Source organism: Corythoichthys intestinalis, chromosome 20 (genome assembly GCF_030265065.1).
Source record: "Corythoichthys intestinalis isolate RoL2023-P3 chromosome 20, ASM3026506v1, whole genome shotgun sequence".
Lineage (NCBI taxonomy): Eukaryota > Metazoa > Chordata > Actinopteri > Syngnathiformes > Syngnathidae > Corythoichthys > Corythoichthys intestinalis.
In genome coordinates, this window is record NC_080414.1 from 12,136,217 (window position 1) to 12,151,181 (window position 14,965).

General features: G+C 38.1%; 1 protein-coding gene across 1 annotated transcript in view; it reads left to right on the plus strand.

Moving 5' to 3' along the window:
- Positions 1–14,965, plus strand: part of LOC130908489 (cadherin-6-like) — a 220,023-nt gene that overhangs the window by 93,592 nt on the left and 111,466 nt on the right. The window contains exon 2 of the mRNA XM_057823949.1: positions 5,243–5,420. The gene's annotated coding sequence lies outside the window, so the exon portion shown is untranslated. The remainder of the gene's footprint in view (positions 1–5,242; positions 5,421–14,965) is intronic.

Genomic DNA, 14,965 nt, shown 5'->3' on the forward strand with positions numbered 1-14,965 from the left:
TGCGTTTATGCTGTTTTTCTCCTTGTAATTTAGCGAGACCTGGCACTTTTGCATTAGAATGAACTTCCAGAGAAATCTGAGTATTAAACTCAATGACAAAGCCAAAATACACCACATTTGGTTCATTTTCAACCAAAATATATTTAGTTTTAGTTAATTAATTTTCATTGATTGCAGGTCAAATGAACCATTTGGATTAAAAATATTATCAAGAAACATTGTAAATATTACCCATGAGCAACATTGCTGAAAAACTAACACGACCAGAAAGTTCAAACACGTCCCACGCAGTTAATAAAGGATGACGGATTGCGACGGTTTGACCCTGGAACAGATTATTTTTGTTTACATTGTTTCATATGGGAAAATGCGATTGTGTTCAAGCTTGCGGGTTCTGTTTATTATATGGCGCTGATATGGATCAGCACAAAAACTCTCCCCGACGGGACGCGGCCTTGAACGGAGGTCTGGGGTGCTCGTCGATGAGTCTCTCCGGAATGTTCAGCTTTGAAGAAACCGCACGGCGTTTTGCAGCTGTCATGTGTTCTGCTGTCAAGGTTGGCGCTGTGACACTCATCTGGGGCTGATCTGCAGATGGGGGCCCACGCCAAGCGCAACGCCTCCGCTTGGCTCGGGCGACGTTTGACGTTGACGGAGGCTAAGTGGTCGCTTGGCGAGATTCCAGAGATTAAAGTCGGCGGTCAACGGCGGTCGTCGGGACATGAGTGACTTGTGAATGTCAGGTTCTTAGGACGCTGTATTTATCACACGTCACACCTCAAATCCCAAACCAGATCGGATCCAGATGTCAACAAAACTCTGCATTCAGTTCAGGACAGGTTCAGGGTTACACCGTTCCTGTGATTTTAAAGCAGGGGTCCCCAAACTTTTTCCTGTGAGGGCCACATAACTTTTCCCTTCTCTGATGAGGGTCCAGGGTCAGTTTGTAATAGAAAATTTTTGACGATTGCAGGAGTGCCTAAATGTAAAAATTTATTATTTTTCAGAAAGCCACAATCAAATAACCCTTTCTGTATTCTTAACGGAAAAAAATTAAATACAATTATAATATAATTAGGGCTGTCAAAATGATCGCGTTAACGGGCGGTAATTAATTTTTTAAATTAATCACGTTAAAATATTTGACGCAATTAACGCACATGCTGCGCTCAGACAGATTTAAATGACAGTACAGTGAAATGCCCACTTGTTAATTGTGTTTTATGGAGTTTTGCTGCCCTCTGCTGGCGCTTGGGTGTGACTGATTTTATAGGCTTCAGCACCCATGAGCATTGTGTAAGTAATTATTGACATCAACAATGGCGGGCTACTACTTTATTTTTTGACTGAAAATTTTACAAATTTTATTAAAACGAAAATATTAAGAGGGGTTTTAATACAAAATTTCTATAACTTGTACTAACATTTATCTTTTAAGAACTACAAGTCTTTCTATCCATGGATCGCTTTAACAGAACGTTAATAATGTTAATGCCATTCTTGTTGATTTATTGTTATATTAAACAAATACAGTCCTTATGTACCATATGTTGAATGTATATATCCGGATACCTTGTGTCCTATCTTTCCATTCCAACAATAATTTACAGAAAAATATGGCATATTTTATAGATGGTTTTAATTGCGATTAATTACGATTACTTAATTTTTAAGCTGTAATTAACTCGATTAAACATTTTAATCGTTTGACAGCCCTAAATAAAATATAATATAATATTATATAATATAATATAATATACCGTATTGGCCCGAATACAAGACGGCCCTAATTATAAGACGACCCCCTCTTTTTCAAGACTCAAGTTTGAAAAAATACTTTTTGAACACCAAATGAATTTTTATACATAAAATAATTACATTACATTTGAAACATACGATTACAACAATGTATTTGAGAGAAAAAGCATGTTATTTTGCCTGATTCAAATCTTAATATCTTAACATTTAAATATGTAAACTAAAGTGCAATCACATTCATGAATGAATGGCGTCTGGTTTTTGAAATGTAAATAAACCAATCTATAGTGATAAAACAGCAAAATTGCAATAACTGCATTAACCATCAAAGTGAAGTCTAACTAACTGTCGTCTTGAAATAAATCTGAATAAGGAAAAACATTGCAATAAAATAATACAAACTGGTTAAACTTGAGAGTAGCTGAGATCTGTCATGGAAGAACATCGTTTCAATTATATTTGGCGCCATCTAGTGTTGTGAATTGGTATAATGTCTAGACCGCGAATATAAGATGGCCCCCACTTTTTCAGTCTTATTTCAATGCAAAAAAACACCATCTTATAGTCGGGCCAATGCGTTAATATAATAATAAGTAATAATAACACTATTAATTAAATAGATAATAACCATATAACCCTCTCTGGGTTCTTCACAGATAAAGCCAGGAAAGAAATAACACTATTGAAACAAAAAAATCAAAATGCTCTCTGGTATTGTTCAGGGGGCCGGACCAAATGTGGAGGCGCCGCGGGCCGTAGTTTGGGGACCCCTGTTTTAAAGCCTTAGTGGAAATCCACCGTCCAGAAAGTGGGGAAACAGATCTTCTCAATCTGTGAACTAAATTAAATCAGTTGTTTTGCAAAGAACATCTCCAAATCTGGACTTGATTACACCCGGCGTTCCACATCTTAATGACTTTCCTTTCTTGCGATAATAGCATTCCTTATCTTGTCATCGGAAAACGACACCTTCCAAAAGAATCACACCTTCCACTGATCTGATATCCACGCTTCCCATCGGATTATAATTACAATGTATAATTTAATTAAATATAAAAGCGCACGGCTTGTTTTTATCATTCTCACTTCAGTAACAGCTAGCGAGTTGCACTTTTCCACTTCACTTCAATTCTGTTCTTTATAAGCTTGTTCCTTGTTCTCCATAAAACGATTTGATTTTGTACATGTCCGTTGTTGAAAAAACAAACATCAAACATCACAATAGCCCTCGACCTCATTTCCATCGCAACTTGTTCAGCTCGCGAACATTTTATTTGTAGTCCGCTAAGAGAGCGCTTAAGAGTTCATTACATGTATATGTCCGCACACACACACAAACGCAGAAGAGATTAGAGGGCAGTAATCTGGTGCAGGCAGTGTGCGCTGGATGAGGCAGTGATGAGCTGCATTAGTTTGATTACTCTCTAACCCAGCAGTTTACATGTTGGGCCTTTAATCTGATTTCTGGCCGGCACACCGCCGTCTCCGCGTTCTCGTCAACCGCATCCCAAAATGAAAGCGGCGAGACTGTAAACAGCAATGAAGATGCAAACAAAGTCATGGACCTAGTAAACAGAAGATAAAATTAGGGAAGGAACGGATTTGGGGAAACTGAAGGAGTCGGGGAATGCAGCCATGTGGAACGCCAAATCTACCTGACTGTTTAAGTTTATGTAAAGACTCTTTTATTCATTTAATATTAATTTATGGAAGTAAAATGCATACTTTGGATGTATGCAAGGGCGTAGGTTTGTTCTCAACATTGGTAGGGACGATATGGCCTAACCATGGCAGGATATTCATTGTGATCAATGCAAAATCAACACTAATTTTTATGTGTATTGGTTCAGCCTACACCGTTCAATTCAAACCTCTGTTTTGAAAAACTACTAAAACATTTTGAAAACATCTAGACAAAATGTCCGGATTTTAAGAACAATTTTAATTTACATTATATTAACATACACAATAAATACAAGCTTGTTAATCATCTCTTAACTATCCAGGAATTAAAAAAAAAAAAAACAAACAAACAAAAAAATTTGTTTTAAGACCACTCAATATTGTCTAAATAAAGAAATTAAAAATAACTGAAAACGTCTTTGTTAGGAAATGACAAAAATAAATAAAAATGGAGCTTTTTTTCCACAAGCACAGCCAAACTCAATGAAAAAATGAAAGCTCCTGTGGGCTGATTTAAGACCACGTAAATAAAATAAAAAGTAAAATTGGGGAGAAGGGGGTAAACCTCGGTTCACTACATTTCTCACAGTTAATTTAATGTTAACAGTAGAAAACACATACAGGAGGACACAGCTTCCTACTCTAGTCTTGAAGGGTAGCAAATTCAAACAGTTTAATGTTATGCTAACTTTGATGCAGGTCAGACTTTCAGTAGCAAAATTTGTAGTGTGTTCCTCACTTCCACAACATTGACGTATTTTTACGGTTTTTACCGTGGCTGCTACTGGCTGGGGAAAAAAACTCAGATCAGCCAATCAATGCGTTTAGAAGGGGGAAAGAATGGACCAGCATATTCAGCAAGTGAAAAGAGGTACATGTAAGTCTGAACATAATGAAAATAAGTATTCAATTCCATACGACGAGCATGATTCATAGATGGCATGTAGTCTTTCAATGTTGATTTCTGTTTGATATGCAAATTTTAAAAAATGACTACAATCATAATCTATCCAAAATTCCTGTGGTTGTAGTTGAATTTTTGGTGTGTGTGTGCAATCCTGCCAACATATAAACAAACATGAAAATATAACAATAGCAATGCAAAACATGATGAATTACACTACACATCTAGTAAAACAAACAAACAAAAAAAAAAAAATACATTTTTTGACCAAACAAAACAATGCATGTCTGACTATGATAAATCTTTTTCTTTTTTTCTTTTTTGTGGATTATTGTTTAGACCACCTTGCTTTTAAGTATAAACCTTACAACTAGAAAATCCCATCATTCAGAATTGTTGCACATTAATAATGCAATTATCGGCGGGAAAATATGATCAATATGCGTACATTAACTCATATGCTGACAGTGGTAGACATCAAATCCATTTCATTTGGAATGCCTTGTATTGAGTTATCATATATCACTACCATTGACGGCGATAGATGTCCAACGACCATAGGTTTGACAGCGATAATCGCTGACAGCCTTCCAGTCAAATTGGATTGGACGTCTATCGCTGTCACTGGCAGTCAATGAGTTAATTACAATGGGATGTGAAATGTATTCGTATGATCAATTTTCATTAGAATTGAATAAAAGTCGAATTAAAGCAAACCCAAAACAGTAAGCGAGACTAATGCAATCGAGCAAGTGGCTTGTTGTATCACATAAATGTTCAATTAAATCGAATGTGGTGTTGATCAACTTGAACGCCGTTATTTTTCTCCCTCCTCCCTCCCTCCACCTCCTTCCATCTATCTCACCCCCCTTTCTCCTGCTGCCGGGGACTCGACAGCCAATGGGCGGCTGGCGTCCCCTCAGCCTCCGTGTCATCCACCCAGCGAGGACGCAGTTGCTGCGGACGCGCGGCCGACACTGGCTGCTCTCAATCGGATACTCTCGCGCCATCTCCCATCCTCTACCCCCGCCGCTGCCGCTCCTCCGCGGGGACAAAGTCGCTCCATCGTGCCCAGGTGAGAGGCTCTCATGTCGGCTTTTGTTTGTGCGCTCGCCTCGGTCTGGCCAGGCCTGATTATTATTGCGGGCTCCTGTAACAAACGACCGTATTCATTAGCGGCGTACTACTTAAAGCGTACTACTTGAAGCTTCTTTCGCTTTGATTTTAACTTTACTTTTTTGAAAATAATATTTCCTAAGTTTAAGAGCGACTCGTCAGTGAAACAGAAGCCCGACTTTGTGCGCTTTTATCGCGGAAGAAAACTTGTGTCGCTCATCTTAGGTTGCTTCCACGCACTCCCGCCCGCGGGAGCTCCGCGTTTCTGGCCGGGCCTCCTGGAGCGAGGCTCGGCTGCGCGCAGGTGCGACGCTCGGTGTGGTCAGAGGGTGGTGTGGAGCGTTTGGGGCCTTTGTTTTTGTTTTGTTTTGTTTGCTTGGACGTACAATGGAGATGAAAATTATGCTTGTATTAAATAATTGAATCTGCACTTTAGCGGTGAAAGCTGAGGTTACCTGTTTAGGTGTTGATTTATTTTAATTAAACTAGCTTAAAGTTAAGAGTCAAGTGTGGTTTTGAGGACTTCTCTTGCAAATGTTGCATGCAATTGGTCAAGTCCATTTCAGCATCACTGGGAAATGTGATTTTAGTGCAACACATACACATTGTCTTTTAATACCATTGACGATAATAGATGCCCAAACAGAGGTGTTCAACCTGTGGCTCCAGAGCCACGTTTGGCTCTTTTCCATCTTCCTGATGTGAATTAAAATTAATTTATCACAAGATAAATTGGACGTCTATTGCTGTCAATGGCAACTAATGAGTACTAGACCAGTCAGGACACATGCTGGACTATCCTCGGCTCCTCTTTCTCCTCCCAGTATGAATAAGTTGCCTGTTGTGTTGTGGTGGGCGGAAATGAGCCTGAGTGTGGCAGGCTCGCAGTGGAAGTTGCGCCGGTTTGATGCCTGCACATGAAACGCGGGCACAGAGGAAATCGGAGGCTGATCAAAGACGCGCGGGGAACACGGCAGGTGTTGAATATTTAAAGGGGCTGTAAATAGCACAAGCTCGTAGGGCCATGTTGGGTCCAGATTGTGTGTGTAAACCACAGAACTGAAATGACAAAGCGCCATTGGAGCAGAGTTGAGACCCTAAAAGACACTTGCTCACTGTCCGACTCAGCAGATTAGGTCTGAAAGGAAAAGGTCTCCATCTGCCTGGCCCCTGCGGGGGCCATGACGTCACATGATGGTGGCACGTACCCAGCGGCGGCGCGGGGCGAAGCGCTGACCCTGACTTGATGATGTTACGTGCGCTCCAGATGGGCCACGTCGTTTGCGATGATGGCGGCTGTTCTTTCCACCGCTCGGTGACCGGCATCTGCAGCTAATAACGTGAAAAACCCCAGTGGCGGCCGCCCTTACCGAGGCCTCTGGGGACGGCCTCCCCCGCCCCGTCCCGGTGGCTCTAATGGATGTACACTGGAAACATTCGAAGACGTAAAGAGCACCTCGGGCAGCAAGCTTGTTTGTTAGACTGCATCAGTCACAGTCGCGAAAAAAACAAAAAACAAGAACATTCCAGTCTGTTGCTACTATTAGCGTAGCAATAGCGCCCTCAATTTATGGGTGTGTAGCCGTTAAAATAGGCACATGATTTTTTTCCCCGTTATAGTTAGTCAGTATAATAGTTTGACAGGAAGACATTTTGTTGTCGCAATTCTTTTGTTGCTTTCCAAACGTTTTGTTCCAAAAGTCGCATTGAAAGTTCAAGATGACTGCTTGGGCTGTCAGGATCGTGGAAGTGTTGCTGACACGCGTTTTCAGGCGAAGCAGCGAGTTAAAAAAAACCAAAAACCAAAAAACAGCGGCAGGTGTTTGTGAAAGTGTAATGAATTTTAAACTTGCATGACTTGCATGACTTGTGAACACCCGAAAATGTATACTGCATTTTTTGGGTGTGTAAGTCGCAGCAGGAGGAAAAAAAAATACTCATGGTAGGAAAAAAACCTACATATTTTGGTGAGAATGTCATTTTCACAAACAAGAACAGAAATTACCTATTGAAATACAAGCTATAATAAGAATAGGCTGAATAGGTTAAATCAACATTAAACCTATTCAGCTTACGATACTTAGCTTACAATACTTAGCATTCCACAATAATCGTCATTCAGTTACATGACGTATAAACAGCACTACACATTATATTACTATAGGTAATGTTTACTTTTTGGTCAAGTTAGTGAGTGTTAAGCAACATTTAAGAACTTACAAGTTAAAAATTTTATTTACGGCTGCAGCTATTGATTATTTTAGTCGATTAATCGATGAACTAGTTAGTTTGAATAATCGAGTAATCGGATAAGGAACATAAAAAATTAAAATACCTGACCTGAGCCTCAAACGGTATAAAAAAATAAATAAATGAAGATCTAAGTACGACAAAAGAACAATTGGCTAACTTACATAGCAAAAGTCCGCTAGCTTAAATGCTATAATAAAATGCTAACTTTTTTATTGTTTTTTTTTTTTTTTTACAATGCTCTTAACAAATGGTTCAAACACATACTCCCACACACACACACACACACAAAAAAAAAAAAACAACGGCTAAATGTACCTAGAAACTAAATTACAAATGCATTAAAAACCATTTTCTCAGACAAAAACTTACCTTATGTTGGTCTTAACAGGGAGAATCTGGATTCAGCAATGTGAAATGAGGTATGTAATATTCACCGTTGCCACTAGAGGACAGTGTAACCACCAAATCTATAAAACTGAATGCAAACACTTTCAAAACAAACCATTACATAATCAAACGAATACTCGAAACAGCAAAATTTAATTCGAATCGTTTTTCTAATGGAATAACTTAAGTTAATTGATTAATCGTTGCAGCACTAATGTAATATTACAAATGTTAACATACTAGTATATTATAATACACAGCCACAACTAAGTATAAGTTGCAGTACCAACGACTTCCAGTCTTAAAGGAGTCCATAAGTGTAAGTTGTTTTTTTAATTTTCAAGTTATTTTAACTATTTGGCTCATTTACTCATTTACTTGTTTGTGTTTTGTGAAAGTGTGATAAATTTTAAACTTCCATGACTTGTGGGGACCTGAAAATGTGTAACCCCGAACCTTAAAAACAAAAACAAAACAGCTTTAGAAAATAGTAGTACATGTAAGTGGTAAGCAGTATCTTGACTTTTGACTCCAATCATTCACTGCCATTAACAGTGGTAGACGTTATTTATTCACGCCTCCCAGTCAAAATGGATTAGACGCCTATCGCCGTCAATGGCAGCCAGTGAGTTAAGTGGCGCAGTATGGAGAAAAGCTATTCCGAGACTGCCGTGAAGGTCAACCCGACATCTCCACAGGTTTCCACTGAGGGGATTTTACAGGCTGGACGGTGGCCAGAATGGCAGCTCGGCGGCAAGTCCGCGTAAATCCCAACAACCCCCTCTTAAAAAAAAGCCTCAATTGTCCCCCCATGTGGCAAAAAGATAAACACGCCATACTCACCTCTCTAAACAATGCCTCATTAGCTCTCCTGCTTTGTGCAGCACTTATACTCAAGTCCTAAATCTATTTCCAAAGAGGCTTGTGTGTGCACTCAGTATTGGCTAAAGCTCAGAGGATCCTGCAGAAGCCCTCAATTGAAAGTTAAAGAGGAAAATGTCTTCAAGATGATGTCTGGAACAAAATGAGGGAAGATAATGGATCATGTTGCATTGAGTTGTGCGAGTTATGTCGTTTCTTGTTGATTTCTATTAGAATACAGGAGCTGCTGTTTTGATCATGAAGACTTGCTTTTTTTTTTTAACTTCAAAATTCAACAATGTGGTCTAATTTCAGTCGTCTGCCATCAAAGGAGACTATTCATTGAAAAATAAGACATGTGCTAACATCTGCATTTAATTTGTAGTTTGTCAAGAATAAGATTAAGACAAATTTGAGTAAAAAGTTAAATGAATGTTGTATTTTTGTTTTCATGATTGAATTTTTGACCTCTAACTGTTAATCTTTAGTTGTAATTTTAAAAGAATATTCTTTTTTTGTATATTTTCTTTTGAAAAGTAAAAAAAAAAAAAAAAAAAAAAAAAAGGTTTTTTCCCTTTAATTTAAAATATTGTTTAAGACAACTGTAGCTATAATATCAAAAGTACAGTGATGCCTCGCTGCTTCGCATTTCAAACTTCGCGCCTTGAGTCGCGGATTTAAAAAAAAAAAAAAAAAAAATTCAATTTAAAAAATATATACTGTATTGGCCCGAATATAAGACGGCCCTGATTATAAGACGACCCCCTCTTTTTCAAGACTCAAGTTTGAAAAAATACTTTTTGAACGCCAACTTAATTTTTATACAGAAAATAATTACAGTACATCCGAAACAAATGATTATAACAATATATTTTAGAAAAAAAAGCATGTTATTTTGCCTCATTCAAATCTTAATATCTGAACATTTAAATATGTAAACTAAAGTGCAATCACATTCGTAAATGAATGGCTTCTGGTTTTTGAAATGTAAATAAACCAATCTATTGTGATAAAACAACAAAATTGCAATAACTGCTTTAACCATCAAAGTTAGGTCTAACTGTAACTGTAGTCTTGAAACAAAGCTGAATAAGGAAAAACATTGCAATAAAATAATGCAAACTGGTTAAACTTGAGAGTAGCTGAGATCTGTCATGACAGAACATTGCTTCAAGGATATCTGGCGCCATCTAGCGTTGTGAATGGGTATAACGTCTAGACTGCGAATATAAGACGATCCCCTCTTTTTCAGTCTTATTTCAATGCAAAAAAACACTGTTTTATATTCGGGCCAATACGGCATATAGATGAACTGTCCTGAGCCAATCGCATATTCTCACTCTCGCTCCCTCCCTCCCTCCCTCTCCCTGCTCTTTGTTCGCCAGGCCGTGCACTGGAGTTGCTTTTTAAACTTAACGACATTGACAGATGTTTGTTTCGGTTCTTGCCAGAGTCACGAACTTCAAACGTCCCGCATGTGCCAATCATCGTTTAACTTGTTAAACAGGTGCTGTGGCAACTCACTGTGTGTAAGTGGAGTGGAGTGGAGTGGAGTGAGTGGATTCACAATGAAGTATTTAATAAAGCCAAGCATTTTTCTACTACAGTACTTTATTCTTGTTTATAATTAATTCTGTGGGAGAGTAACATGTTTAAAACTTATCATAATTATAACATTTGAAGTGCTTAAAAAACATTTATCAAAATATACATTTTTTAAATTATACTTTGGTAAAAAAAAAAAGGGGAAAAAACATGTCTTATAAGTATATCTTTCCAATGCTAAATCTGAAAAAAATACTTGAAATATACACACACAAAACCCCCCAAATTTTTTTCTTTATTTTTAAAATTTTTTTTTATGCGCTAATTCACAGTTTTCAGTTATCGCGGCAGGTTGTGGTGCCCATTAATTGCAAAAAATGAGGGATCACTGTATTTTGCTCTTTTTTTTTTGAGAGAAACCATAAATCAAAAATCCATAAAAAGATATACACATTTTCTGGGGGGTTAAAAATGGTGTAACCTTACGGGAACAATTTACTGATGTCCCTCTATTTGGGGAGATATTGTCCTGTTTTCTTTTTTTTCTTTTATAAGTTGCCAATTCAAAAGGTTAATTTTTAAGAATTGGATTTTCTGGTAAAATTTCTTTTATGAGAGGGGGATTGTTTCATATTACAAAATTAAAGTCATTTCTATAGGAGAAAAAGGTTGTTGTATGCATATATGTACTGTATATTTACTAGAGCTGGGAATCTTTGGGCACCTAACGATTCGATTACGATTACGATTCAGAGGCTCCGATTCGATTATAAAACGATTATTGATGCACCCCACTCCCTTTTTTTTTTTTTTTTTTAATTTGTTTTGTACATTAGTTCCAAAATTGTTCAAAAATCCTCTCAGGCTAAACCAAACTACTATTTCAGTATCAAGTTAACATATAGCAGTAAAAAAATATACAAAAATAACAGTAAATAAAAAACTCCAGTCCCCATTCTATATCAGCAGCTTTAAACTACTTTCAATTAATTTAATGTTGTGAATCAACCGTTAAAGTTGTTAAAATTGCTCCTGTTATTCCATAATTTCTCTTTTGTCTACTTTCAACATGTGAAAGTTTTAAAACTATTTTAAAGATAGATTCAAGTCAATATTTTACCGATTGAGGAGTATTTTAGATAAAAAGTTAATTAGGTTCGCTTGGAAGGTTCGCAACAACAGCCTTGCAGGGAAGTGTACTGCTTTAAGATGGCGGCCATTACTAACCTCCGCATCTAGTTTTTTGTAGATGTGCTGGTAACGATACCGAAGCTATAATGCATCTAGTCCTATATAAATGATATCTACCGTAACATAATGTGGCTTGTAGCAGCTTTTCGGCAGCAGTCAGGTATGTTTTTTTTTTTTTTTTTTTTTTATCTCGTGGCATGAGTTGAGCTAGAGCCGTGAGTTGAGCATTGGCGTTACCCGAGGGGCCGGGTAATGAGAAGCATGATGTTTAGCTACTCTCGCTCCGTCCCTAATTGCGTACCGAAGACTGCGCGGCGTGCTGAGTGTGTCGTACTTCTGCTTTACTTGGCATATTTCAATAATCAGAATTTGGATGTTTGTGAATCGTTCTCGAATCTTCCACGGCCGAATCGCGAATAATCTAAGAATCGGAAATTTTGCACACCTCTAATATTTACTGTATATGGTTTCCCTCAAGATGGAGTCTGAGTACAGTGCTAATACCTATAAGGTTACACTTGCTAGCTTGAAACTATTCAAGTGGTGTCATGATGTTAGGTGACTTTATTTAAAAAAAAAAAAAAATTTTAATGACAGGCTCAATCGTGGCCCAAGCCCCGTCTATTGAGGACCCAAGTTAAGTCTTATGGAAGAAGCGCAGATGAGAGAAGAGAGAGAAGTCGGTCTTCACAGTCGGCTGGCGCGTGACGATGAAATCACTTTGGATTTGTTCTTTTGGGTGGGAGGCGACAAAGAGCTGCCAATGTTGAAAAAGCGGCTGCCAATAGAACAACTCCCCCCAACGAACACACTCGCGCATGCTGGAGCGGCGCCACCGCCTTTCTAATTATGAGTGCTAGCCTCCCAACTTCCACGCCGGGCTGTTTGTCCTCGCAGGTGCAAAAAGGCGCCGTTAGCTGAAACCGATTGACAAAACAAAATCATAAAGTTGGATTAGATTGAAAACAACCATTTTTGTTGTTGATTATTGTTGTTTTCTGTAGTCACACAATAACAATTCCCAATTTTTGATTGTTTGTTCTTTTTTCTTTGTTTTTTATCGATCCCATCTCTACTACACCTTCATTTGCTTAGTTTTGTATATTTATATACGGGGCGGATCAAGAAAAATATTTATTGGGTTGTGAGAGGGGGGCAGGAACTTTTTGAAGGGTGGCAAATATTTCATCATGGTATAATACATATAAGACTCTTACCTAAAGAAATAAAAAATACAATGTGTATATGTGTATGATAATTTTGTTGACGAAACATCATTTTTTTCATGGATCTTTTTTTTTTTTTTTTTTTACAAAACGGGATATTAAAATTATAATTATTTTGCATTTTGATCGATTTACATTCAATTGTGCTAATTAATATATTGAACCACATTGACTAGCGCTGCAGCTATCGATTATATTAGTAGTCGATTAATCAATAAACTAGTAAGTTCGAATAATCGAGTAATCGGATAAGGAACATAAAAAATTAAAATACCCGAGCTGAGCCTCAAAAGGTATAAAAAAAAAAATAATAATTGAGGATCTAATTACAACAAAACAATTTGCTAACTTGTACCCACTGAAACTAGTGGGTCAACGCGCGTTTTTTCCAAGCCGATGCAACCCACTAGCAATTGGCATTTGGCACCTTTCCCATTGACAAAAAAAGCTGTGTCTTTTTTTTTTTTTTTTTTCACCTGTCTAACCCCTCCCACCCCTCCTCAGCCGTGCGTAAGATTACGTGAAGTCACCACGCTAAAATGCGCGTCGACAAGTGCGACCGAATTCATTCAGTTCAAGGAAGTAAACAATGCAGAGCAACATGGAAGCCTCCTTTCTCCACGGATCGAAAGGAGCTGGCAGGTCTCATCATCTTTCCAGTGCTGGGACATGTTGTTCAATGTGGTGCGCTACTGGCTCCTTCTTCTTCTACTAGCTTTGCTGTGAGCATGGACGTAACTACGGTTGTGGGGCGTGTTAAATGGGAGGCGACTGGCGCGTTGTTATGACGCATCACGTAAGAGCCTACGTCACCACGGAGATTAGGGTGTTGACTGTTGACCCGGGGTTTTGCTTTCACACTGCATGACGATCAGAGTCAAGGTGATTTTAACGCGGGTCGCTTGGCGGGTTGATTGACACGGGTCGAGGCGGGTCACTGCACCTTCCCCACTGCCACCAAAAGCCGATTGTTAGTGAGTTGACATGGGTTTTTTTGGCCAGTGGGAAAGGGGTATTACATAGCAGAAGTCCGCTAGCTTAAATGCTGTAAAATGCTAACATTTTTTTTCTACAATGCGCTTAACAAATGGTTCAAACAAATATTCCCACAAAAAAAGGCTAAATGTACCTATAAACTAAATTACAAATGTATTAAAAAAACATTAGCTCAAACTTATGTTGGTCTTAACAGGGAGCAGCTGGATTCAACCATGTGAAATGGCTTATGTCATATTCACTGTTGCCACTAGAGAGCAGTGTATCCACCCAAATCAATGAAACTAAATGCAAACACCTTCAAAACAAACCATTACAACGCCACTTTAATTTAACGAATACTCAAAGCAGCAAAATGTAATTCGAATCTTATTTCTAATCGAATTACTCGAGTTAATCGATTAATCGTTGCATTGCTAACATCGATTAATTGTGACACCCCTTGTGTCAACATATGGCAGCTGTGCGTACATATTAAATCCGAGTTTGCTAAGAAATCGAATGTAGACACTACAAAATGCCACATGGGACATTTACAATCTGATAGAGAAACCAAACCGAGTTCCATAAAATCTTTTTATTATTATTATTATTATTATTATTATTTTAAGGATTCTCACTGACACCACAACTTAATTAATTGCTGTAAATGTCAAATTGACCGACACTTTAATTTTTTTTCCATCGGTGCTGACTGGGGTGGCAACTACAGTGGCAAGCTTGTCTTTTAGGGTGGCAGTTGCCCCCCCATGCCACCCTGGTGGATCCGCCCCGGTATATTTAACTAGCTTTTCCTAAAGAGGTGCGTTTTATTCAAGTGAAAAGAGATAAAAAAGCTGAAAAATAATTTTACAAAGTGCAGTTGTATTTATTTTGAGCCAAAAGTTGGAAACTTGTGAGAATTAAACACTACTTTTAAGCGTAAAAAGTTGCCTCACTGGCCGCCATTGACGACAATAGACGTCCAGTCCATTTAAACTGGGAGGGCTGGCAAGTTCAAATACGCTATATCTACTAGTGTATATGTCTACTAGTGACAAACTCA